The sequence below is a fragment of the Parus major genome, chromosome 1 (assembly GCF_001522545.3).
Source record: "Parus major isolate Abel chromosome 1, Parus_major1.1, whole genome shotgun sequence".
NCBI lineage: Eukaryota > Metazoa > Chordata > Aves > Passeriformes > Paridae > Parus > Parus major.
In genome coordinates this window covers 104,376,564-104,403,803 of record NC_031768.1, presented here as the reverse complement: position 1 = coordinate 104,403,803, position 27,240 = coordinate 104,376,564, and the positions used below count along the sequence as shown (strand labels likewise).

Sequence of the window (27,240 nt, the reverse complement as noted above, 5' to 3'; positions counted from 1 at the left end):
TTGTTCCAATTCTTTCTTTTTCCTGTTTTTTTTTCCTTCATACATATTCTAATTATCAAGGTTATGTACAGTGTTAAGATGACATGCACAAAGAAGAACGCTGCTTCCTAGAAAGGAATTCTGAACTTTACCTAAAGTTGTAACTCTGCACCTCACCTACACTTGTTCCAAGCATCTCACTCACACCTACCAAAGAGGTAAGGTATAAGCACAATAGTTACACAGCTCTATAAAGACTACCTCCTTGGCTTCCAACTTAAAATGGAATCTTTAATCAGAGCTTAATTTTACCTCTTTACTGCCCTTCACAAAGGGAGGGACACATCTCTATAATTAACTTCACCCCAGAGCAGGAAAGGAAGAGCTGTTCTCATTCACAATGAGAAAGCACCTTTTGTTTTTCTTTGTTTTGTTTTTTTTTTCTTCTCTAGGAGATCAATATATTGGAGGAATGAAGGATTACTGCTTTTACAATAAATACTATCCAACTCTAGGCAGGATGTGGGCAGGACCACCTTACCACTTTCAGATACTTTTCAGGAGAATGGATACTCCAGGAAAGGTGGTGAAATAAAATAATTTGCTTGGTGTCAGTGGTCTGCTCTCCTTTTTCAACTTACCCCAACTGCAGTGTCTACATAACTGCTAGGAAAGGACAAAAGCAGGAATTGTCCAGCAATCATCTCCTCTGTCTCCCTTTCCCATGATCCCTCCTTGGTACGTTTCAGGCAGGGCAAAGACCAAAGGCACATCTGGCAATAACACTCTTTCTTTCTATTCTGATTTGTACCCCTTGAGGATGGACTTGTGTGCTACAGCAAACGTGGCAGCATATCCCTGCTGCACTCTGAGCAGAAATTATGACTGTCTGTCTGAGAAGTAGATAGAATTCTCTCCCTCCCACTCCCCAGATGAATTGCGAGATAAAAGCTTAAAGAAAAAAAAAAGAGGCTAGTAGGTCAGGTTTTGTGTACTCTGCTTTCAGAATGATTATCCTTGTCTTAGGAAATTTCTGGTTGAATAAGCTACAAATCACAGCTCTTTAATGAAACATTGTATGGCTGGGTAGTCACGCTCCTTAACGTGCTACTTCACCTGCTGCAAATGAAACAAAGTAGCTTTCAAACCTGCACAATGACATTCAATCTTCAATTTCTAGGCTGCTTCATTCCATTTCAAGTTCATCATAAAAATGCATTTGTGTTCAATTACTAACTGTCTACATTTATACTTCTACTCTAGAAACATGTAAAGTGTTTTCTATAATATAAACGGAGGATAACAGCCTGGACCTCATTTATGCAAGTTTTGTATTATGTGGTCTGATTTAGTTATAAAACTCCTTTGAAAAGGCTGTGGGAAACAGTTGGTGAAAATGGTTGAACCAATTATAACTTCAATCCCACTTCATTATATTCAAAACACACTAAGTCACCAGTGCTTGAAAACACATTGTACTTGAAAAACAAACTTGAACTATTAATTTTATTACAGATAAGTAAGTAAATCAAGAAATGGAGAAACAAAACCCTGAAAAATTCACACTGCACGGAAGAATTTTGCATTTTCTTATGACAGTTATTGGCTTTCTAAAACAATTTGCACATCCAGGAAGAAGTAATAGTGACAAGCAGCCCTTAAGCCTTGTAGTGAGAGAAGAAAACAGCCTGTGAGCAACCTTTTCCAAGTGTATAAGGTCACTTGCTTATCTAATAGCAAGGATCATGGAATCACAGTATATCAGTACCTTTTTTTGCTGTTGGTCCAAGGGACCTAGAAAAATACTATTTTTTTATAAGAGAGGAGAAAAAAAAGAAAAGAAGATAAAATGCCTATAGTTAAGGCAGATTTTTAAAGACATGAAAACTAAAAAATGCAAAGCCCAAGGCTTGCAATATAGCCACTTTTCCTTTTTCACAGTTCCTCAAAAAACTAGTAACATAAATTATGTGGGAAGGGTTTTTATTTTTTTAAAAATATACTGTTGATAAGATCAATTATGTGGAAAGCTCTTCTGCAATGGGACCCTGTGTCTGCAGGACTTTGAAGAAACACTACCTGCATTTGTTATGTTTTTTTCTTACAGAAAGCTCCCTGAAAATACCAAAAAGGGCTTACAAAACCAGATCCAATTTTCACTGGGTTTGCTACCAGAACAAGTAATTTTTAAAAACCAGCAAAACCTGGATGACTAAAAGAGCAGACTGGACATAAAATGAGGTTTTGAACAATGCCCCCTATTTACTGTGTCTCCAAGAGCAGGTCTTTTTCTTCAGACTTTCTTAATGTTGCCATGAACAGCCAGGACAAAGCAAACAAGGAAACTTATTCCACACCACTCACTCACCAGCTATTGAAACTCATCATATCTGTCACAGCTCTGTTCAGAAGGGTTTTAGTTTTACCCCAAGAGCCCTCACAGAGGTGTGAGAAGAGCAGGTCCTGACCATATGCTTGAGAGCCCAAAGAGGGTGGCAGTGTATCCAGGGGAGGTGTCCTGGCAGCTGCATCTTTTTCAGTCTGTTGCCTCTACCTGCACAACTTCAGCCTGAGAAAAATAAAGGTGAGGGCACTGGTGGTGAAGTTGTCTTTAAAAAAGACAAGTGTGCTGGACTGTCATCAAAGGAGGAAGTTTTATATCACATAAGGTGCCACCATATTAAATCAACAGCAACTAAATGTGAAATCCAAACTCCACTGGCAAAAATCCCAACCTACGTCACATGGGAAAAAAGTTTTTTTCGAGAGACAAAAATTAGTAAAAGTACTACAGCAACTATTATTAAAAATAAACACTATTAACTTTTCATAGTCAAAGATAATAAAAGCAACCAGCAACATGCAGAGAGTGCAGAGCAAGAAATGTTTGGTACTGCTACCTAATCTGATATCTTGAATACCCAGAGAGATGAATTGTATCTTCTTTTTCTTCCCTTAACTGAAGTATCCAAAGGTATGATAAATAAGCTTAGTTAAGAGTTAAAAAGCTCCTGCAGACACACTTAAATCACTCTGAACAAAGTTTATTTGGACTTGACAGAAATAATTACATATAAATGAATCTAAATCTACACAGGAGAACTGAACCTCAGAGGACCCACACTGAGATGCACCTGTTTATACTAAAATCATTGAGAAATTTGTGGATAAACAAAGTAATTGTTTGGACACACAAGAATTTATGAGAAAGGTCTACATTAGACTGCTTTAGTTCTTATGGTATTAAACATGATTCTAAACTTTTGCAACAATAAAGTAATTTACCCTATTTTAAATTTCTATAGTCTGGTATCATCTTACACTAAAAAGTGTTTAAAACATATACAATCTTTTATTGTAACTTAGGACAAGTAATCCAGTTCACAATTTTTCCAAACTCTTGTATTCTAAATATACTATTATCTTAATTTTGGCCTCATTTAAGTAATTGGAAGTCTACAATACTGTTATTCATTGTTTTTCATTGAAACAAGGTCTTTCTTATTATTTTAAATTCTACAAACTGCTTTTCTAATGAAGTATTACAGACTCCTACAATAATGAATTCTGCAGAAGCGTACTACAACGGCACAGAGCAGCCCTTTTCTTCCAGGTAAACCAAGCCAATGCAATTTCATCTTCATCACTATACTGCCTCACATTTGGGTATGTTCACACACAGGTATGATTCAGAACACATTCTGTCATTCCAACATGTCATTTTGCATATAAAATAAAATTCTATCACACAGTATTGATCAGGGGAAGTCAGAATCACATTTCAAATATTAGTGACTCTACCTGCTAATGATTAATCCCATAATTGAATTCTAAAGGGAAAGAAAAATTTGATACAGGTTTGATGATTGATCTTCAGTTGGCTTTTGGTCTTCCTGATAAATTATAAAAGACTACAGTTATAATCCAGTTTCCATTTTACTTTTACACTTACTACAGCTAGAAACTATTGCAATGCCAGAGGCTTTGCTCTTGGAACTATGAACTTAATTGTTAATTGAAGTAAACACTATTAAAATTGTAAATATAAAGTTACTCTCCTCTGCAGGCTCATCTAAAAACCGTTAAGAGCTGCAGTTTAGGGATTTTAGGTGCAGTTTTTCCAAGTGAACTATCTAGCTGATAATCTTAGCAAAAAATGGTAAAAGTCTTCATTTGTAGGTCATATTCTCACATGTGTTTTAAACTGTTAATGTGCTCCTAGCTTTGTACTCATAAGACACTACCTTAGTGCACTGTAAACAAAACAAATCATTATATAAACCTCTTTAATAAAGCAGTGCCCTGGGGGAATTAAGAAAAAAAAGAACTCTTAGAAACACTGTACAACTGCACAGTTCCAGTACTGACTTAGTGCTGTAACCAACATTATAAACATCTCTGATAGCATTTTTATACATTTTCAAATGAAAATTCCCACAATAGCAAAGAAGATGATGATATGGGTCATTTTCCCCCTTCTGTATCAAAAGGCTGATACAGAGCTGTGTCCTTGAACAAAATGCAACAGTTCAGTATTTGATGAGGAAAATATTTCAAGTTCATATACTATGAGATCTGATGGATAGTAAAACAAATATGCCATCTGGTATGAATAATGCAAACTCATCACCAAAAATATGATAGGGTGCATACTGGACAAGAAGAAGCTATCTTCAGTGAACATGCTGCTTCCACACTTCACTAGATTTAGAATGATCATTGATGGCTGCTTTCTGGGGGTTTTTTTAGCCTTTTCAGGAAATTAAAATCCTCATGCTTTCCAAGCACTGAAAGAAAGCTGAATTACTTGCTGATTTCAGATTTTGCAAAGCAAGCTGATGTAAGCTGTGCAGGAAGTTAAAAATATACACTTGACAATTAATACCACTGTCTCTTGAGAGGCAGGTGTGTTGTCCAGTAATATGGATGCCTCTAGAGTAATTATTCCTTACACCTTAACAAACAGGATAGTAATTACCTATAGGCATTCTGGGCACAGAGTTGTTCAGGCAGATTTAATACAGTTCACTATCACAAGTCTGCAAAAAGTAGCCTTCTAGAACAGCAGGTACCCTTACATCACAATTTAAGCCACAGTCATAAAGGATTAAAAGAAAATTGACAGGAGCTCTGCTAGAGATTGCATAGCCAGTCGTGGTTACTAGATTTTAATGTTTGTTCTATATAAATAGGAGATTTTAGCAAGGTTTCTTGCAGAATTAGTTGCTGAGGCTAACTAATCCTACTGTTTTTTATTTACACAGAGACCACCAAAAAAAACCCAACAACAACACAAAACAAAAGAAGACCTCTCTCACAGTTTCAGAGGTATTCCTTTACATGGTAGAGGGGAGAGTAAGGAAAGTGTGAATGCTGTACTTTCTGGTAGCATTGCCAACCCCACCCAGTCTGCAAGCTGCTGGTTTTGCAACCCAAGAGTCACGAACAGAGATGTGCATCCTTTCTCCCAAGAACAGCACAGCTGCATCCAGCCCAGCATCACTTGAGCTCTTTCCTCAGCTGTGCTTTTCCTCATGGCCACAGTCTCTGGAGGACTGAAGAGGTTTCCCACAAGAAACCTCACTGTACTGTGGCTGGTTCTGTTCAGCTCCTGCCTCCAGAGCCATTCTGCCCTGGGCTTTGATCTCAGATCCCAGTTTTGAGCAAGACCATGGCTGCATGGGAGTCCTCCAAGGAAAACACAGGTGCACCAGGAAGCGGTTTCGTGGTTCAAAGCTGACACTATTTCCTCTCGGAGACAGGTTAAAAGCAGGGGATTTCTTTCCCCCATGAACTTCAATAGAGCCTAAACCAGAGCCAACACCAGAGTGGTGTTCAGTCTACACCTCAGGGCTGGAGTGAGAGAGCACTGCATTGCTATGAGCCCTGGGAGTTTTGGCAAAGTCCTCTTGTTGTCGGATCCAAATTCCAATTTATATAACCACCATCTGCCATCCTAAGAAAGAATCTCCTATAGGTTCAATTTATTTAGTACACATATTTATTTCCTGTGTGATGTTGATCCTATTAAAGAGTTATCTTTCAGTCTGAATTCAGGGAACTTCATTGTGAAAGACAGGTGAAGTTTCTTCCAGGAAAAAAAGCAGGACACTGACCAGAGCACAGTATGACATTAAAAGCAAAAGCAGAATAAGGACAATAGGTTTAAAATGTTTATGACAAAAACTGAGCTTTGGTCCATTTCAAGAAAAATATACATGTTTCTTGCAGTACTTCAAATCCTCCTCCTTCCTACCAAGATACATTTCATCAACTGTGCATGTAATTAATGCTTAGGTGTTCAATTAAGTCTTTTTACAAGCATCAGATGTCATAAAACCCAGAAAATGACCCATTTGATAAAATGAAAAATCCTATACCAGCAAAATCCAGCAAGCTGGAAGCAGAAGCTTCATCTAAACTGTTGTTTCAGTCTGGGACTTTTGAGCCTCAAGAAAATCCAACAATCCACCAGACATCACTCATGTTGGCAGTGGCCCAAAAAGGTTAACAATGACCAGTCATCCCTGCCCACCCTTGGTGCTACTCTTGATGTTGCCAATCTTCTTAGAGTGTACTACAGCAAATGTTCCCTTATTTTCCTCCCTAGACCACAGGGGGTTCTGAATACAGCTCTCTGTGTCATTTACTCATGAGAAATCTCAGCCAGGGAGGGCTCCCCATGCCCCTGTGCTGTCACCTCTCTTCACAAACACTCTCATTACACATTTATTGCCTAGAACCCTCCTCTAAATTCTCTGCTATATTACATGCACTGAGAAGAGATTTCCATGGCATCTGCCTCAGCTCCTTTCAGGACTTTTGTCCAGGGCCTGCCTGTTTACAGAAGATGATCACAGCACAACAAAATTTCCCGTACACCAGATAAAATCTGGAGAGACACACTGTTTTCATTCTCCCCGTAAATCTATTTTGATAAATTATTCAGTGTTCAAGTACTGTTCTGGCTTAATTAATTTAATTAAATCATTACAGTGAACAGCTATAAGAGCCTGAATACATCTGCATGAGTTTCATATCCCCTACACTAGCTTGGGGATATTCTGTTCTGAGGAAAACATTGCCCTCCAGCAAAAGGAAGAACAGTATCACTTAATCTCGGCAGCAGCATGATGGTGCTGGTTTAGTCCATGACTCCTCTGGTGTATTGCTGTGCATAAGCTCTCTCTTAATTAGAGCCAACCATTGACAGAAATAAGCACATACAACCACCCACCTTGCTCCCAGGAACATTAGAGGTGATATCCAAACTATGAAGAACCTCTACAGTAAATGTGAAAATTAAATGCACTTTCTCCCAGGAGTCCCACCTCTGGGTGCGCTTTGTCAGGGCCAGGTTGCAGTTTATAGTCTCTTATGCAATGGACACACAGATACAGGGAATTAAACCCTACAGTAACATTCTTGCCTTTACATCAGGACATATTCCCACAAGCAGATAACAAGACCAGCACGTATTTGCTTAAACTGATGTCCTTTCTTTTTCCCACAAAACATTCCTTTTCCTCCATCAGCATCTCCAGCATAGTTTATTACTTGTTCTCAAGTTTCTGGACTTTAAAATATGTCCTTTCCAGCTTTCCACCTCTGATGAGTGCTCAACAACCTAAAGAAACCTCCTACTTAAAACCCATGTCATTTTGCTCTTTGCAGTCTGCGCTACTCTGCAGCTTCTGGGAGCCTCTCCTGGTTTAGACATCTCTTTGAAAGTGACTGTGGAACCCTTTTAGTCACAACACAAAACATGAAAACAAGCACCATTTTTCATGGAACATGACTGTCACTGTGTTAGAATAGTTCCAGCATATACAAAAATAACAGAAAAAAAGGCTTACACGATATACAAACTTCCTTTTCTCAAGTTTCAGATAAATATAGCAGAAGTCATTACAAAGTTATGCCAATGGACTGGACAGAGTGTGACTGTTTTCCCATGCTGAAAGGACTGGAGCATTTCTAAAGTCAGACAGAGGCTATCAGCAGATTTACAGCAGGGCTGGCAAAACTGATCTCCTTGTGAATGACCTCACTGGATGGACAGGGCAGACTAAGCCTGAACAGAACCCTTGGAGCAGCTGTGCAATGTTAAAAACATATTCTTATCCAGACTGACTTTAACCAAAGCAATAGCAAACACAAATCCCATAGTGCTAAACAATATGTGAAATTAGTCAGAATTCACAGGTTGTACACAGATTGCTCAGGTTTCCTATGGAACAGGAATAGAAACTCAATTTTCATGCAACAGGAATTACAAAATGGGAAAAACCATCTCCTAATATGCCTAACAATAAGGAAGGATATCTTTAGGGAGACTGGCCAACTGTAACAAAACCAGTAAGGTTCCTAAACAGATGTCACTTGACCTCTTCTGAAGGATTTAAACCGCAGCTAGGGTTAGTGATAATTCAAGGAACTCTGTTTTCTTTGTGGTATGACTCTTTCCTACTGTAATTATTTAAAATTTGCAAATTTCATTGCACAGAGGATCCAAATCACCACTGGACAGGAAAAGCACATGTTACGAATGCATGAAAAGCCAAGGAGTGAAAAACCTCACATTCACAATTTCCTAACTTAACTAACTTAATTTTCCTAACTAACTTAACTTCTGCACCAAATCTCCTGGCTATACTTTTTCCTTTGGCCGAGATTTCTCTTTTAGGCACTTGAATGAACCAATTTCTTGGAAAAACAACTATGCTGAAATCTCACAAATGCATTCCTGAAAGATATTTAAAGATTACTTCAGTTACTCTCTTCTTCTGCATTTTTTTCCTTTCCCATTTGCTGGCTTACACCTGAAGCTGTATTTCAGCTAAACAGTATTAGTCTGTAGTTCTGATGCAAGACAAATCACACATCTCCTGTACGTGCTCAGTAACTTCCTAGACACAACAACAACAAAAATAATTCAAATTAATTCACTGTATGAATAAATCTAATAATCAAAAGCGCTGAGAAAGCACTATTGATAGGAAATCTGTCAAAGCAAAAAGGAGAAGGCTAGCAAAAGAGCTCTGCCAACTGCTTGCCCCTGGCAACTGTGGACTTGCAGCAGTGAGACTATACAAGTGAATATCCATGTCCATCTAGAGCACACTGAAGAATTGGGACTGCTGTAATTTGGAAAAAGAATACTTTGATTTAGTCACCAGGTAAACATCGCACATACCTTGAAGGGAAAAAAAAAAAAAAAAGCAAAGTCACTCATCAAAGGTTTAACAGATTGCCCTGAGCTACAGATCACAGAGTGAACAATTCTTATCAGGTTGCAGCTTTGAACTGGGTTACTTGCTAAAACAAAGCTCTGCTGCTGGAAAGCCATCAGAGAGTTAGCCTTTTGTGGTGCTGCATCCTCCTTACAAGTGGCTTTCTAGTAAACATAAGATTAAATGTTCGCTGTAGATCTCATCAACACTAAACACAAGGCTGAAATGCCTGTGGCTCACTTCCAGGCAGCAAATTAGGGAGTAATCGGTGGTGTAACTCCAAACAAGGCCTGATGCTTTTATCGACTGCATCACCATCTCATGCAAAACCTAATGTTCAGTCAATAGCTCTCGTTGGAGGGGAGCCACTAACTCAGTGTTGCTGTCAGTATCCCTTATCTCATTACAAATGGACTGCAGTTAGAACAGCTCTATCTCCTCAGCACAGTCCCCTCAGCTGCATCTTTCAGCACAGGCTGACCTACACAGGCTGCTGTTCTGCAGCTGGCTCAGCCTGCTCCTTCTAAAAATTCCCCTTCCACTACTCCTTCTACTCTATTTTTGTACAAAACATACAGTCAACTCAAAACCATCACTTCAGTGGCAGCAAGGGAAAATTACAGTTTCAGAACCTCTGGAAACATCCCATTTGGATGGACAGTTCATACAAATTATAAGCAAAGCACCTACTGATCCAGTTTGCAGAAACTGAAATAGGGAAAATTAGCAAGGTATGCATTTTGCTTTGCTTTGTAACTGCATGGTATATCGTACATATGGTATGGGTAAAACCAACCACACAGAACTGCCATATATAAAATGCCACACACTTTTAGCTGCCTCCCAGACACAAAAGCATGTCTCAGATTGCATAGGCTAAATATGATTTCAAATAAGGATAAGATTTGGACAAGAGGTAAGAGAGTGTTGAGCATTTCTTTGACTGATGTTTGATATTCCCCACAGGTAGAACCTATTGCCCTGCTTTAGGGGAAGGTCTGCCCTTAAACTAAGTGAAGGAAAATAGGAGTCAGGATGGGACAAAGTCTCCATAAGCACAAAGATGTTTAAAACAACCCTTTGTCCTGTGTCCACAGGACTATTTCTTTTTCCCCTTTTTGTTTTCCCACTACTGGAATCCATTTCCCACAACTGAGAAGATAACATGGAACTGCCTCACAAAGGCTGGCACTTAGGTCTCTTCTTTCAACAAATAAACAGGAGTTGCAAATTCCTTTCAAAACAGAAAGGGAAGCAAAGGTGTTTACAAAAGTGGGATGAGTAACTTAACCCAGCTTGAACCAAGAGGGCTCAGCATTTGGAGTTCTCACATGGGAGACAGGAGCCCTCTGTTTGCAGTGCCCCTGAGGAGAGAAGAGAGGTTTCAAACCTGCAGGGGGGATGTAGGAACTTGCTTTTTTCCTCCCAACACATGGATGACTTGAAACAGGTACAGGGGAAAGACCAAAAACTAGTGATGAGGCTAAGAAGACTTCTGTGGGGAAGCCAAACAGGGAAAAATTCCCAAAGTGATAGAAGTACCTTGAAAGTTTTAACTGTGAGTTTTACTGTGTAATCAGATGGCTTTGAGAATGAAAATGTAATTCAGAGACTAACAAGCTTTACGGATCTTTTTCTACACGTAATGGTGACAGGTACAAAGAAAACTGCTCATATTAGAGCACTCTAGTGAAGAAGCAGACACAACAGGGATAAAACAGGAGAAGAAAAAGTATGATGAGTCTCTTACAATCAATATGAGTATATTCCACTAATCCTACTGGGGCTTCTGAAAACTCACTGTTGGGAAAGTAAAATCATAGTGAATCATCAGAGAATCCAAAGCTACTGAGTTTGTTGTCCAGAGCCCTATTTTGCAATATGTATATTTACACCATGTTACTGGCTCATCAGGAAAAAATAAAAAATAAAAAAAAAAATTAAAAAAACACCAGAATTAATTTGAAAATTTCAATATCATCTCTGCCTTTTTAAACATTACTGAAGTTTAGAGATTATTCAGTGAAAAGGTTAAGTAGAAATACTACCTAAATATTATGAACTCGTATTTTAACAAAGAAAGCAAGCAGCATTGGCTGTGGAGATTTCCTAATAAACTCAGTGAACCTGGGAAGTGAAGTTCATTTGCTGAATTATGATTTCAATCCAGACCAAAGATATAGTGGCCTCTCTGTTCCTAATGCTGACCAGAAACAAAGGCAGAATATAGACTTTGATTAACCAATTCAGAAAGCACAACAGACTCCATTTCTGCCTTTTCCCCAATGTTCCTGTGCTGTCAGATTAGTTTTTCAGGTAATGTACCATTCCCCTCAGGTGAGTTCTGTGCCACTAAACTTTCAACATTAATAAGAAGGAAAGAAGATAACAAACTTAGCAGACATTCAACTCACCAGGACACATTTACAAACAAAGGATGAGAGGCAAGAAAAAAACAAAGTGAAATCATAGATGGCAAGGGCAGGTGCAGAGCCCAAGATTCCAGAACTGGTATCTAGCCACAGCTGGGTAGAACAGAGCTCAACCTCACACTGAGAAGTCTGTGGAAAACCACCACTCAATAAAGTGAGTAAGTGTGAAATATTTTGTGATACTGATAACAAAGTAACCACATAATTTACCTTTCTACATTTATACCACTGTTTTCTACTTTGATGGCTTTGACTTTGCATCGGCCCAGTTTCCCTGTAACTTGGATAACCAAGATTGAAAAAACGATTTTTTTTTCATAATTCTCTCTTGTTTACCCACAAAATTGCTGAAAAAAAAAATTAAAAAGAGATGTTTTCTGCATGATGCAGTCTAATATAGTCCCTTGTCCTCTACTGATTACAGAGTAAAAAATTATAATCTCTATTTTACCATTATGCAATCAGAATACAGGAGTGACAATGTCAAAGCCTGAGAATTATAAAAGGCCTGTAATAAAGAAAGGAACTAACATTTAAACTACCTTATTACCTGATATATACAAGCTAGTGATCCTGACACACTAACACCAGTGCAAAGCACCTTGAGAGCAAGACACACATGTATTTTTGGGTAGCTAAGGAAAACATTCTTTCCATCAGGCTCAGTGCAAATACACTAAGGTTAATCCTAATTTGCTGCATAATGCACGTACTGTTTCTATTATACTGTTATATATATTAAAAAATATTGCTTTTCCATTTAGTGACAAATTTCTAATCTGCAAAGCATTAAAATATCTTTCTGTAAACGACATGGCTATGGGCATTCCGATTTTTCTGACATAAACCTCTATTAAACTTGGCTAATCAATGGAACAATAGAAAACCTAAAGGCCATTTTCTGAAACCTAACCAAGTCAGTCAGGAATACTTGGCATGTTATCTACATATGAATACACTTCTCTGTTGTGTTGAGTATAGGGGTTCTTAGAAAGCTAAGCACAAGGCTGCTGCTGTAAATTTAAGAAGAATTTCAAAATTCGATTAAAAAAGCTTGAAACATCCATTTCATTTAGTGTCTAAACCACTACCAATTAAAGAAAAACAACAGAAAGCCGGGAAAAGTTTACCTCCAAATAATTTTAAAACTACACATGCAAAACAAAGGATTTTTTTCAGTCAACTGATGTCTGCTTCTACCACAATATAAATTTTAAATAAAAGAGCATCACAAAGAGTACATTTTGTAATTCTTTTACTTGAAGGTTTTTTTGTGAAAAAAAATAATCTGGTGCTAAAAAATTAAAAGAAAACCCAAAAAAGTAAATGTAATTCCCTTCTTTTGATGTCAATGTGCAGTAACACCATGTTAGAATATGTAATATTATCTAATATTTAATATTATATTTAATATAATAAGAATCCACAATGTTTGATCTCTCTGGATGGATAGATCAAAACTGAAGTCCTTCCCAAAAACAAAATGCCAGAGAGCCCAAAATATCTCTGTCATGAGTCTTCCAGCCACTCATCTGCAAACTTATCTTTTCAAGATCAGTTTTCTGACAGTTATCTGATGAGGAGTTTCTTATACACATTCTGTGGCCTTGGCTATTTCTGCCCAAATAATTTATTAACTCCCACACACTGTGAAGGAAACGAGCTTTATAACAAAACAGCATTATGAAAAACATTGGAGGCACCATTTCCCTCCAAAGCATTAGTACCATTCTCACAGGAACATACTTGTACTTCACAGGTATCCTGTGTTTCAAACAAGTATTGAAGGCTGGTTTCCCATCTGGAGGCTCTGTTAAATTCAGAAAATTGAAATCTGAGGGGTCACCATTAATTTTGGAATCATACTGCTGACTAAAAATGAACAGTATGCTATTATATTATAAATGAGTGTTGAGATTTGCTGTGATCACAAGAGATAAGGGAAGGCATCTAGATTTGAGAATAATTCATCTCGCTTTCACTCTCTGTGGGTTTTCTTTTCTATATACAGGCAGATTAAAAAACTGAAAGATCTTCTGTGACCTACAAAAACCGGCAAGAGAACTTAAGGCAAGTATATTATTAAACAACAGTTAACTTTTAAAAAAAACCCAGAACAAACAAAAGGCGCCTTTGAGCAGCTCTCCCAGATGATATAGATGGAAATATATTTTTATTGAATTTTTGTTGCCTTGTTTCTAAACCACTCCAATTTACTCTTACTATATATGCATAAATTAGAAATATTTCATGCTCAGAGATTTCTTTCTCATGAAGCCTCTGTTTTTAATTTTCAAGAGAATTAGAACTGTAGGAAGAAAAGCTTTCTCCCGCTGAGACATTCACCTGCAGCACAATTTCCAGTCGTAGTAAAATGATGCTTCCTGACACATAAGATGGGTTACAATATGAATGTTTTAGAGACAGAGATGATCTTTGGCTAGTTACATAATGGAGGAGGGTTCTTATAAAATAAAAATAAATAAATAAATTTTAAAAAAACCCCAACAATCCTGTAGAAATCTGTCTTATTCCTTTTCAAACTAAAAAAAAAACAAACCATGCACATGACTGCCAAAAAAAAAAACTCCTTTCTGAAACTCAAATAATGGCAGGGAGGGACATTTTTAAACCAAAATCACAGCAGGTAACATGCATGTGCAATGAACCAGCAATAAACGAGTAAACAGTAATCTTTTCCTTTAAAATCTATTAATTTTGCGAGAAAGCAGCTTGCCACACACAATAGCTTACCTTTTTTCTTAAGGTGTTTGCCTCAAGTGCCGATAATGAACTGAACGAGTTTAAATTCAAAATTAGTCATTTAAAGGATTTCAAGAGCCAGGGGAAGCACTGAGATGAACAATAGCACAGATGATCTTAGAAACTAAAGATGTTCCTTTGAAAGCCTGCAAACTCATTTGCAGGAGCTATTCTGTGCTGAATGAGTGAAGATGAAAATGAAAGGTCTTGAATGTTCTGATTACTTCAAAAACTTGCAACTGTAAATGTAATCTATCTTAGAAAAAATGCATTCAAGAAAAAAGGTGCGGATCTGTTTTTCAAGCAGTGTTCCATAACACCCAAAGGCTAAGAGCATGTCTAACATAGAGATCATACCAAGACTAAACAACTGATGTACAATTTATAAGGATGGCAATTTTGCCTGTCACTTAAGAAGTGTTACAAGCCCTATTTCAGCTTGGGAAATCTTACAGAATCCCTTCCTATCTTACTTTTCAAATTATTTACAAGCTCACACCAAAACACATTAGGACTAATTCTTTTGAGACACCAACTGCCCACTAGTTTGTCACATCTAAAGTTTCCCTAGACTATTTAGTAATTCTAGAATGATGCTCAAATTAAGCACCCACAAATGGCAGCAATGAAACTCTGCCATTATTTTCAGTTTTGTTTTATGGCCATTAAAGCACACACCCAATCTTTAATAAAATTGCCTGGATAATAACAGAGTAGCATTCCCTCACCATTTGGAGAAAAACACTTATTTACACTGTAAATGCTATAAAAAATCCTCTACATAATGTAGCAGAAATTAATATTTAAGAAACACTGTCAATCAGAAATCTGAACTTTCACCTGAAGATGTATTGAGATCATTAAGTCTGAACAAATGTATGCCTTGAATAATTTGGTAATAATAGGGCATTCTGTACCTTGTCTGCAAAATTCTCTTTTTTTTTTCTGTATCATATCTAGCTCCAATAATGCTGCACATCTAATTGAGGTGAAAGACTGCATAATGCTACCATTTTGAAAACTAGAAATTGCTGGTAGCCTCATGTCTCCTGTCTTCTTTTACTTTAACCTTGGAAGCCTCTTGAAAATGCAACACAAAAGCTTTCAGAACTGCTAACAGTCATTTCCACATGGCTCAGTCTACAATGTCAGTTTACTCTGTCTCGTTACCTGACATCTCCACTCTATTCAGGGTTCATCAAACACAGCCACTCTCCTGATTAATGGCTAATTTATTATTTGCCTTGCAAATGTTTATCTGCTGGGAGATGAAGTAAATATACTTCGGCTCTGACAAGCACCACGGCCACTCTCTCCCTGCCTGATGGAATGGTCAGTTGATGGTGTCCCAGAGGAGTCGTGCCCTGCCTTAGGTTTCCCAGACAGCCCTCTGAAAAGCAAAGTATCTATTTTTAATGAGCACAGTGCAAAAGCAATTAGCTGGTGGTTTAGAAAAAAAGACATTAATAATCATGCTTATTTGGTGTTTTCATGAGACAAACCAAAAATAAACTTCCGTATTAATTGTATGCATTGGTATTTTTATGCAGGATGATGAACCATTTCTTTAACATAAAAATACAAAATAAGTGCCTATATTGCTACATCATAGTCTTTCACACCACCAACCTGAAAAATGCCATAGTAGTGTAGTCAAAAAAAAAAAAAAAAGCACTCAAGGAAAACATAATTTTAGAAAAAAACAGAAAAAGGGAAGATAAGTGTATGATGTAATTCTCTAATGCCATTCAGCTGGGTGACAGCCAACTTCATATGTCATATTGTATCTCTGCTGCACCAGGCAATTCTAGGTGCAACTTGTCATGAATATTTTGTACCTGGAAACCAGTGGGTTACAAATCATGACCTCTGCTTATAGAGATTTCTCTAAGGTACAATCTTATCTTGGTGGGGAGGAACACTAAATATTCAAAAATCAAGAAAAAAAAAGAAACTTTAACTTCCACAAGCATCAGTGTCATTAGAAAATACTAGAATAGTACATAAGAAAAATCTGGGTAGTAAACAAATACAGAAAGCTACAAAGAACCTGCATGCATATAAAATGTGTAGAAAAAGAAAGGAATAGAAAATAGAAAGGAACTAATATATCAAAGCATGTCAGCTACCACATGTAAAGAAGTCAAAAAGTAAAAATAAGAGGAAAAGGGACCTAAACTGAGAAAAATTAGCATGTGTGTCCTTCATACCATACACTTCCTACATCTGTGTAAATATGTATTGTACAAGGTAGAGAATCTAACCAGCACCAGAATTTCAACAGGTGTGGAAGGTGCAAACACTCCAGCAATGGGGTTGGAGCAACTGTGCCACTTTGCCTGAAAAACATTCTGTCATTTCCTCATTGCACCAATTGTTCTCTGCACCATTTTTCCCACTGATTATATGTGGAGATCATATGTCTGAGAGGCATCATCCACATTTACTGTTAGTGTATTAATACATTTGTCTTTGGAGCAGCACAACTTTGTTGAACTACTGACCACTATGATATTTTATTCATAATCCATGATAGGCAGGACCAGAGATAAAGGCCTGTGGGGACGAACAGGATCATTCCTAAAACCATTGCCCCCATTTTCTCTCCTTGTTTCAGAGTTAGTGGTGCAAGGAGCTGAGTGTTCTGCCCTCTCTTGTGCTACAGAAGATCTTGGGAAACACACCAGAGAAAAGTCTCAGCAGGATCCATGTTGCAAGTAAAAGTTTGAAGTAAATGTAAGAGTACGATCAAAACAGTAATTGAGGTTTGAGGAGAGTACCTCTAAAACACTCTGAAAAGGTCCACTCAATCTAGAGCTTCTGGCAGGAGTGGCAAGAAGAGCAGTAAAGGGGGGAATAGAGATGATTGCAGAAAAGTCAGATGCGCTCTGTGCTCTAAATCTAACGTTTAAGTCATTTCTTGTGGACATGATTTTCTGAGCCTGAGAGAGTTTCAGGCTCTCAGTGGCTGATCTGTTTCCCAAGGGAAAGTCTTTTGGGAAACTTCTCTCTCTCAAGGACTGTTGTGTAAGTAAGATTTTAGTTCTCAAAACAATGACACAGATATTCTTAGAGTGTTTTTCTCTTGTCTCATCAATGGGATGAGAGAGGTGGTGTTCCTTGTACCAATCAGGTTAACCTGTATCAGAACAGCTTATAAAAAGGGTTGAAAACCCCAAAATAAAAGCTTTTGCTTCCTTGGAAATGAAATCTCGGATGCTGTGACATCGACCCCTTGCTTTCTACTTTGTGTCCTCTAAAGACAATTCCTTGGGTCTCTTCTTTCCTGATAGCCCCATTCTTGCCTGAGCTTCCAGAAGCAAGAGGAACTGACAGCTGTTAAAGTAAGGCACAACTGGATTCACCAGTTCTTAGCATGCACCACTGAAATCTTAAGTTTTATCTATGATTTCACATGCGAAGTCAATTGCATAATGATTTGTAACTATTACAAGATATCAATTCACAAGAAGTACTCATGTACACCTACTAGAAATCTATGTAGTGTAAAATAAGACTTTCAAGATGTAAAGTTTAGCTTAGTCTGTGTGTTCTGGCCTGGCAGGTTAAATATGTAGCACAAACACAAAGTCCACATTCACAGTTGCCATCTGATTAACTGTTGGGGTAGTCAGAAGGAATTCCAACACAGATCTCCTGAAAGAGCTCAGCACACACTTCAGAACATTGCTCCCCTCTCCACACTGGAGTTCTGCAGAAAAGCTCTCTTATTTTCAGGGAGAACCACATGGAAATACAGTCCCTTGATGCTTAATTCCCAAGCAGATTGCCAGTGATTTCTAGCAACAGTCAATAACATTCCCAGAGCTAACTTCTGTGTGGACATTCCTTAGAATACACTGTACATCTTATGTCAGCATCTGAGGCAGGACACTCTGGCCTTGTTATTCAGACATCATATATGTAACTAGTCCTGACAACTGCTGATTATATCTTTTTTAAAGTGCTGCTGCCTTTTTCTGTTTGCCAGTTATCCTCTGGTGTATATGCCAATGCAGACAATGTCCCATCACTGTAATTGTCACTCAACTGTCTGTCAGTGATGAGAAGAAGAGGGTGACAGCCTTGACATCCCACCAATCATCCCTCTGGAAAATTGATATCGTCCTCCCCAGTAAACAACAGCTAAAGAATCGACCAGCCTTGCCGGTACGTCCCTGAACAATCAGCTTCCATTAAGGGCAGGAGCTACGCATTTATCGCCCCATACTCCAATCAATAGTGCACTGACTTGTTCTGCCTTCGAGCATGCGGCTGCTCAAGGTCTCCATTTAGCACATGCTACCTTTCAAACACTTTCCAGGACTCTCAAACTTAAATGTGGGAAGCAGATTTTGGGGTCTTTGCAGCGTCCTCTATTTCAATTTTAAAATGTCTTACTCCCATCAATTTCACTTTTTTACTTCACACAAGGTATATTTACTCAATTATATTCTTTTTCTTTAATAACAGTATACGAAATCACTGCATCCTTTTTACTGCTTATCCCTTGCAGGCTTGCATTTATATATAGCTGTGCTTTAGAGGAAATAGATGCATATTGGGCAAAAACTGACCTTATTTAAAATTAACTACCACGTGTAGACACACTAAAAACGCTGTCTGGCAATCAGAACAGTTTGTTAAACACGAAGTCCACAAACATTTATACATCACCCAGTAACCTAAAACTGTAGACTATTAGCCTGGTGAAACAGTAAAATGATCACAACCTGGCACATGCAATCTCTCAAGACAAGAAAATCAGTTATCCAAAACTCATGGAACATGAATCTTCTGAGACAAATGTCCTGAACAGAGGAGGAAGAAAATACTGGTATAGAATCTCGCTTCACAACTCACAACAATATTAAAGAATCTTCAAGTGCAGTTGTAGATTATGACTTCACTGCTTGGAATGAAGAGCTAAGGCAGCAGCTGTTATTGTTTAGCTCATAAACAACTCTTCTATACACAATCACACAATCTAGAAATCACCTGGGGCTAATACAGCACCAAATCTCCTACACACTATCGTAACATTCCCAAGGCCCTCCATTTCTAACGTTGTAACTTGACTGTCCCTTGTAACCTTGTGACTTTTCATCAGCACACACCCCGAGGATACTGAGGCAGTGCTTCTCCCACTACCTCAAGTGTTCTTCTATTCACAGCCCTGCACTGGCAGATTCTGGCTGCTGTCACAGTGGGTGCTGTGACACAGACTGGTACAGGTGCCTGGACCACTCTCTGCCTCTTGGCTTTTAGCCTGCAAGTCAAGGCAAAGGCATCTTCACCAAAAAAGTGCCTTGGGAAACCCCCTACTGTATTGCAAAGGATACTTGTCCAAGGATATACTGTGTTACTCTTCACAGGCAACCACTAGGAAAAGGTCTTTTTGTCCTCAGTTTATTGGATTTTTTTTTTGAAGGGAGAGAGGGGAATTGTTTGCTTGTTTGTTTTTTCCCCAAGATAACTTTTAAGTTTTCATATGCCAACAACTTCAGACTCTACGAATAAAGTTTTGTGCAACATCATCTGATCATGTGCCTCAACATCCTTTGTGAACCACCAACATCTCCTGATGAAAGATAAAATCACAGCTGTTGGTGACTGATGCAGAAACAAAATTTTCTGAAAGTACAAGGAACAGAATCTGAATTTCCAAACTGTAATCATGATCACAACATTATGTCTCCACATAAAGTGTTACTATTAAAGTACATCAGTCATTTATGTGATGGGAGACCATAGTTGTTATTTGCAGTGCTAAGACCCACCACCATTATTTCAACATAGGACCACTGAATTCTTCATAGATATCAATAAACACAAAAGGATGAATATTCTGCCTGCCACAGGCAAGCATATTCTTTTGGTCTTCAAAAGATGCATACTGTCATTAATAGTTACATTGTTAAATTCAATTTTTAAGGAAATTAAAGGCTTATCAATGTGTTTCCTTCCTTTGGGGGGTCTAGACACTACTGGTGTAATGTGTAAACCATTAGGGAGTTCACTGTCCCCTTCACTTTGCTAAATGGACACAATCAATACCTTAATGGGAATGTTTGGAAGCATCCATAGGCAGACCAAATTGGCACATTACAACACTTTTCCTAGACTGTGCATTAAGTTCATTAACTTTCCTAATTTGAATTACAAATTTCATTTCTCTGATCAAGATGAAGACATGGGTCTCATTTACAAGATCAGATTTTTGCTGTGTTAATGTTTTACAGGGAACGATAAAGTTAATGCAGCGAAGAGACATCATGTCACCCCTATTGGTAGACAATTATAGATAAGGTTCCAAATTCCAATAATCCTGATGGGAGGCACACAGGAACTTCCACAGAAGAATGACAAAAATATCAAGCAGAGAGGCCAAAAGGCTAATCAACCCTCTCAGAAACATATTTATGCTTGTCACAACAGAGCACACTCTTCAAAACCAAAATGTGTTATTTAATTTCCTTTAATTTAATGGACAAACACTGTCCCATTCTCCTTTGCATTGATCATTAAACTGCTAATTAAAACCTTTCAGAAAGGTTTAAAGTTTAAGTGAAGCACTTCTCTAATTTTATGATACTGTACTTAGGAGAGTTAATAAACCTTTGAAAGGGAATTTTGTCTTACAAAAAATTCCTTGTAACTTGATCAGTTCAGATAAAATATAGGCTCTGCACCAAGGCACAGTGCACTTCTTCCAAGAAAGTTTAAAACAGTGTTTTGAGAATGTTTTAAGATAGTTCAGTTAAGAATCAAAATAATCAAACTTGGATGTTTTTCACCTTGAATTCAGTTATTCAAGAAATAAGCCCGGGCAAACTCTATGCACACAATCATTAATGAATTCAGGAATTATTAAAAGAGCAGGTATTAAACCACTACAAAGCATTTCTCAGTGACTTGGAAATAATGACATCAGTGACATTCACATACTTGGAGTTACATTTTAGGTTTCCCTTCAGAGGGAGAAAGTACAAAATGCTGTAAAATTCCAACATTCATTTCTCATCTCAGAAAGCATACCTGTTCCTCCCTACGACTATGCCATAACAAGATGGCATTTAATTATACTGAACTAATAGCAGCTGCAACAGTTATCTCCCAAAAATACCTCAATAATTCTCTAACTCTTTCAATACTGCCACTGAGGCTACAATTCCATAATTACTGATAACAGATGCATGTTCCTGCTCAGTTGCTCCTGATCAGCACAGACACACGGGCAGATTGCTGCAAACTCCACTACAGCACACAATATGAAGCCAGTGCTGGCCATGTGGGAAGACTGACAGCATGGCATAGTGCCTGCTGCTGTCATGTTCACCCATCAAAAATATCGGGAGGAATTGGAATTAGCAGCATAAATTTATAACTAACCTGCACTTTTATGTCATGTGGCACTGGGATTTATGAAGCAATAAGAGGATCCTCTTACATTCAACTTCATAGCTCTCTACTTCTTGGTGCCTTTTACATCAAAGACCACATGTAAAACCTGTTTCCCAGACATCAGTGGAAAATCTGCCAGTGCATTCTCCTGAAGTTAAGCACTGTGAATTTCAGGCAGCCCATGATGATGCCTGACACGAAGTAGATTCTTTTTCACATATGTCCATGTATATAAGAGGTCTGTCATAATCTAGCTTAGTGTCAATAACTACCAAAGACTGTATATAGCAGTATCACAGAAGGATAATTTTTTCAGAAAAAAATCGCACTTGACTGCTCTCTCACACTCTCTTTCATAATCAAGGGTGCTAATTTTGAATTTAATTTTAATTTCAAAGTAGCTAGACTGGCCCCATTTAAATTCAAAGCAAGAGGTATTTAAGATCATCTCCTCTTGTGACTAATAAACTTTGTCTCCCTTAGCACAGACACATGGAGGCAAAGGGGGAGATACAAATGTCATTGGAAATTAATGTACATGGGACTGCACACTGTTCAAAATCAGAATTTCAGTAGGGGTAAATGACCTTTGTTAACTGATTATAGATTTTTTTTTTAAATAAATGGCATTATAAAATACAGAGCATAGGGCCTTACACTGCAATATAACTTTGCTGCTACACTTTGCCTATTTTAAGCTGGAGGTTTAATAAGTGATGAAAATCCTCTGCTTGAGACCTCAGCTGTTTTTATTATATTTTCTGACTAGTGGGAATGGTTAATTCTCACTCATATAATATTCATGGGAGTTTGATTTTTAATGGGGAGTTGCATTTACAGGCTTTTGTGCAGGTTCTTCATTCCCCTGTAGACAGAGAGAAACCTCTGAATGTTTTTAGAACAACTACAATAAAGGGAAGATGTATAACAGAAATAAAGGGCATGGGGACAAGGATTAAAAGGATACTCACTGTAATTCTGAGTACTTACCTGCCTATAACATTGCCAGTGTTTTCCTATGCAGTTACACCTATGCACACATTCTTAAGAAGGGCTGCTTAGGTAAGTGGCTTGTTTTACAAATGGAACAATACAAAATACCAGACATAGCCTGGCATCAAAGTTATAAGTAGAATGATGTAGAAGTAACATTTCTACTCTGCCTTTCCAAATCCTCTTTCTTTCCATTACAGATACACTAAAAATAATCACCTTCACTACCCAAACTCAAAATTAATTCCATTTTGTAAAATACTTATAGGTATACCATAATATGAAGGCTCTTTTGCACAAAAATAAATTACGGAAAATCCTTAATAATAAAGAACTTGCATTTTTTTTCAAAAGCATTTAAAAATATTTAAGCCTCAAGAGAAGAACTAAAGGAGCCAACTGTGAATTTTGTTGTCTTGTATATCTGGAATCCATTAAAAAAATCTGCAACAAAAGCCACATGAGCAAAACATGGTATGAATCACAGAATCTCCTGAAGAACTTAAATGTACCAAGAAAGTCCAATTCATGGCCCTGCACAGGACAATCCCATCTCCTGTGCCTGGGAGCATTGTCCAAACACTCACTGAGCTCTGTCAGGCTTGGTGCTGTGACCACTGCCCCGGGGTTACCTTTTCCTGATATCCAACCTAAACCTCCCCTGACACAGCTTCAAGCTGTTCCCCCGGGTCCTGTCACTGGGCACTGCAGAGAAGAGGTCAGAGCCTGCCCTTCCTGTTTCCCATCTTGAGGAAGCTGCATTGTGGTGAAGCCTTCTCTCCTCTGCTCTTTTCTTCATGAAGGTGAACACAAGACTATTTTCAGAAATAAGTGAATTTTTCATTATTCTGAAGGTACTGTAATTTTTTTTCTTCTATTAAGCAAAGAAAACTACCTCACCCCAGAAACAACACTCCTTTTAAACTGCTTGTGGCTTCCTTTTGAAATTTGCACTACTGGTTCTAACTTCCCCTGAAAAGGCAAAAGCCTCCAGTAATAAAACCCTTCAGTAATTATCAGTTAAGTAACAAATATTATGAAGGAAAAATTCCTACTAGCAAGTAACATACCCAACAAGTGGGTCCCACAAAGTGAAGTGCATGGTCTTTTTCACATCAGTATCCCACTAGCAATTTACCTGAGTTACAAGGCCAAACAAATGAGCATTTTTTCTGGTCCACTGGAGCCTTTAAAACAGAGTTCAGGGCCAGGACTGGACAATAACCCATACTATCTTTTTGCAGAAAAAGATCCCAGCTTCCTCTGGAGAAAAGAGAAAAATACTGACTGTTAAATCATCCTCAAATTATCAGATATCTGTGTTGTGCCAATTGAGATCACAAGAGGTAAGCCATGAAATGGTGTAACTAACGTGACTAATAAACAATGTAAAACTGCAGTCATAAGCCTAACATGTTTGATAAATGAGCTGTAATAGCACTGCTTGTCGATTATGTAGCTGTATTTCAGTTAGTTTACATTGCTCCATTAGCAAATGAAGCATTATAAAATTATGCTGGGCTTGCATTTTCACACACAGAATGACTGTGATATGGATACAAATATCCAATTCAAAATATATATATTATTATTATTATTATTATTATTAGCACCATCATGTGTTGTGTTCAAGTTTTTTTTTCTCAAATCTTAAATAATCAGCTCAAAGCCTCTGGGACTTTCATTCCCTAGACAGTCCTTTCTAAATCCAGCCTCCTTAGAAGACCACAAACTACAGTGCTGAAGTAGGCTTGCAATTGCCAGGCTTCCCCACTCCAAGTACTCTTTTACTCGTGCAATCTGTTAACCATTCAATCATATAAGATGCTCTAATAATATTTTACATGGCCATAATTCTTTGTGGAACTGAGAAATCCGTAAATTTCATCAGCTTCTAAAAAAGGTATATGCTGTGGCAATTTCAGCCCAGAGAAGAGTTCTGTCCAACTCTCACTTTTTAGCTGTTTCCAACATGCTACTGCTGTGCAGCTACATCATAAATACCTGACAAGAGTATTCATTCTGCATTTCTGAAGATTAAATCTTCTCTACTCATTAATTTATTAGAATTTCTGCCCTTGATGCCCCTTGAATGGGAATATTGGAAGATTTACTCTGGGACAAGCAGTCTTACACAGAAATTCTCATGGATTTACATTGATGGATTACATACACACCACATACAAGCTGGAGTTGTAGTTAGGAAGACAAAGGATCCCATGTTTCAGTATACATCTCTAACCAGAAAGCCAGTTTCTCTGTATCCTGCCATCACCCACCCACCAGCCCCTGACTCCCTCTCTCTGTATTACCTGTTTCTCTCACCACTGGATAAGCTACTGATGCCTTTACTTCGACCATTTTTCTCCTGAAGGCAATGCTAAAGACGCCTAATCAGGTCAAAAATATAACAGTATACTGGATTTTGATTTCTCATGCTCACAGACACATCCATTAATTCTGTTCATGAAAGGATAAAAATCATTATCTTAAATCTAGTGGCATTTTCCAGCCCACTACTCATGTTAGGACTCTCCAGAACAGAACACTGCCTGGGGATTTTGATCAAAACATGACAGAAAACTACCAGCAAGTTTTTAATGAAAGCAGTTACTAAATCCACATTGAAAAGAATACCACGGTTTCCTACACTCCTCTAACTGATGTGTAAATGAGGTCTCAGGTGAAGAAGAATGGAAAAAATCCTGTCCACACCTTACCATACATCAGTGAAAAATTACTTAACCAATGAAAAATTACTTATCCTGCTGTGACACTGTATGAGTAATGCATACTCTGTGTGTGGGGATCTACACATGTTGGTACATACAAATGTAATAAGCATGGAAATTATGATTACACACGAATGGTGTGTATAATAGTTTTGAAAACTAATTAATAATGGTCTTATGTTAGTTATACTCATATTATGCTAATTTATATATCCCTAGAGAAAGAATGCTGCTGGATACTATCATCTTTTTCACAGGAATACTTCAACTACTGTGCCCTCCTGAACTATTCTGAACAGATTATTGGGGATTTTTAAATTTTATTTCTACTATGATTTGGCTGAATAAAATAGTTGGACATTGTAGAAAACTGTCATCCAACTTTGATCTTTCAGTCAGGTGGGCTGAAAGATTGGAATATGAAGCAACAAAACAATCACAAAATTGTCTACTACATACTATCACCATTATGCCAATTAAATTACTATTAAACAGTACTTTAGAAGCTTTTTATCCTTTAAGACCTCATAAAGACTGTGCCCTGGAACAACAACTGTGAGGGTTAGCTACTATGGACAAAGAGAGATTCAAAATAAGAGAAATTTATTTCTGCCTTTCCTTCCAGCAGACCCAGGAGAGCACACTACACAAAAAACTTGTCAGAATCCCTTGAGCTCAGGGAATGAAAGCAGATTTTAATAGAAAATTAAACTACATCCCAAGTAGTGAATAGAGGTTGATACTTTCTCTTATTCAAAACCTCACACAAGCTGGGGGGTACAATTTGCATGTAAGCTACAATATTTTCCCCCCTTTCTTTAGGCAGACATTAAAGAGGAACTTCGGTTGGAAGTAGGTGATGTGTAAGGTCCCTTCTAACCCAAACCACTCTATGTAATCTCTGGGCATTAGCATAATAATTCAGGCACACAAAGTCAGACTGTGTGAAACTTCTGTAGTATTCCCCTTTAGAAAATCAGCCCAGCTCCCATAGTACTGGTCAACATCTATGTTCCAAAAGAGAAGCCTCTTATGTGTCAGGCATTTTACTTGGCTTTCCTTATGTCTGTCTTCCTCCTACCCCCTCCTCTTCTAACATTTTTACATCAGATCCAAAACTGCTAAAATCCCACAATAATTAAAACTAGTCCTCAGATATTTTAAGAGCCACACTCCACTCCCCCATACTAGCAATGAAAAGGTATCCAGTATCTTGATTTACAACCAGGTCACATTGTATCAGCCAGAAATGCCCAGAACTTCTTGAGAACTCATAGTTTTTTGTGCCAATACCCTTCTGAAACAGAAACATTTATTTTATTGTCAAGTCAATAATGTCAAGTCATGCATTTGCATGCTAGAGGTGATAGAAAGTGTTATGTGAGTAAATTAGATTTTAATCAGTTTTGAGTTTTAGTAAACCAATTTTTTTCCTTCTTAGAATGACTGCAATTGGACAAAGCTACATCATTTAAGAGAACTTTCAAGGCATGCAAGACTTCCATAGTAGAAAGAATGTAAATGCATAGTTCTGCTTTTCTCATCCATTAACTCAATATCCCCATTTTTAAGTCCTGCTCCCAAAAAAGTAGCCATGAAGCTGGCAAAATACCAAACACCTACCTGGATGAACCTACACAAAATCTCTGACACATTGGATAGCATCAAAGCAGGCAGGAGATGAATAAAGCACTACACTGTCCA

General features: G+C 37.8%; 1 protein-coding gene and 1 long non-coding RNA gene across 10 annotated transcripts in view; one reads left to right on the top strand and one right to left on the bottom strand.

Moving 5' to 3' along the window:
• Positions 1 to 27,240, bottom strand: part of ROBO2 (roundabout guidance receptor 2) — an 867,116-nt gene that overhangs the window by 321,635 nt on the left and 518,241 nt on the right. The gene's annotated exons all lie outside the window — the stretch shown is intronic.
• LOC107208412 lies at positions 23,481 to 27,204 on the top strand. Its single transcript, XR_001523200.1, has 3 exons — positions 23,481 to 23,658; positions 24,049 to 24,150; positions 26,978 to 27,204. It is a non-coding gene; the product is annotated as an uncharacterized LOC107208412 (long non-coding RNA).